Source organism: Arachis duranensis, chromosome 4, assembly GCF_000817695.3.
Source record: "Arachis duranensis cultivar V14167 chromosome 4, aradu.V14167.gnm2.J7QH, whole genome shotgun sequence".
Classification (NCBI taxonomy): domain Eukaryota; kingdom Viridiplantae; phylum Streptophyta; class Magnoliopsida; order Fabales; family Fabaceae; genus Arachis; species Arachis duranensis.
Window position 1 is genome coordinate 30,944,320 of NC_029775.3, and position 1,435 is coordinate 30,945,754.

A 1,435-nucleotide genomic window follows, 5' to 3' on the forward strand; every position below is an offset into this window, starting at 1 on the left:
AGGAAGCCAAGAAATGAACAAATGGCTACTCAAAATCCCTCTGAGGACAATCAGAGCCCAGAGAGGAATAATGCTGGCGCTGAACGCCCAGCCCATGCTCACTCCTGGCGTTCAACGCCAAAAATAAGCATGAATCCCGCGTTGAACGCCCAAAGGGAGCACAGTTCTGGCGTTCAGACGCCAGTAACAAATAAGGAGTTGGCGTCTAACGCCACTCCAGCTTCCACCCCTGGCATTCAAAGGCCAGTGGGGGATCAGTCACATACAAGTGCTGATAACAACCCTTCTAAAAAGGCTTTCCAACCCACTTCTGTAGGTAATAAACCTGCAGCAACTAAGGTTGAGGAATATAAAGCCAAAATGCCTTATCCTCAAAAACTCCATCAAGCGGAACAGGATAAGCAATTTGCTCGCTTTACAGACTATCTCAGGACTCTTGAAATAAATATTCCGTTTGCAGAAGCACTTGAGCAAATACCCTCTTATGCTAAGTTCATGAAAGAGATCTTAAGTCATAAGAAGGATTGGAGGGAGACTGAAAAAGCTTACCTCACTGAAGAATGCAGTGCAGTCATTCTGAAAAGCTTACCTGAGAAGCTTAAAGATCCCGGGAGCTTTATGATACCATGTACATTAGAGGGTACTTGTACCAAGTTCTTCAACTTGCTGATGGCTCCATTAAATATCCATCATGCGTGATTGAAGACATGATTGTTAAGGTTGGGCCATTTTCCTTTCCTACTGACTTTGTGGTGCTGGAAATGGAGGAGCACAAGAGTGCAACTCTCATTCTAGGAAGACCTTTCCTAGCAACTGGCCGAACCCTCATTGACGTCCAAAAAGGGGAAGTAACCTTGAGAGTCAATGAGGAGGAGTTCAAGTTGAATGTTGTCAAAGCCATGCAACATCCAGACAACCCAAATGACTGCATGAGTGTTGATATTATTGACTCTCTGGTAAGAGAGGTCAATATGGATTAGAGTCTCAAATCAGAGCTAGAGGACATCTTTAAAGATGTTCAGCCTGATCTGGAGGAATCAGAGAGAATAGTAGAACCTCTGAAAATCCCTCAGGAATAGGAGAAACCTCCTAAACCCGAGCTCAAACCATTACCACCATCCCTAAAATATGCATTTCTGGGAGAAGGTGATACCTTTCCTGTAATCATAAGCTCTACCTTAGAGCCACAAGAAGAGAAAGCACTAATTCAAGTGCTAAGGACACACAAGACAGCTCTTGGGTGGTCCATCAGTGATCTCAAGGGCATTAGCCCAGCCAGATGCATGCACAAGATCTTACTGGAGGGTGACGCCAAGCCAGTGGTTCAACCACAAAGGCGACTGAATCCAGCCATGAAGGAAGTGGTGCAGAAAGAGGTCACTAAGTTACTAGAGGCTGGGATTATTTATCCTATTTCTGATAGCCCCTGGGTAAG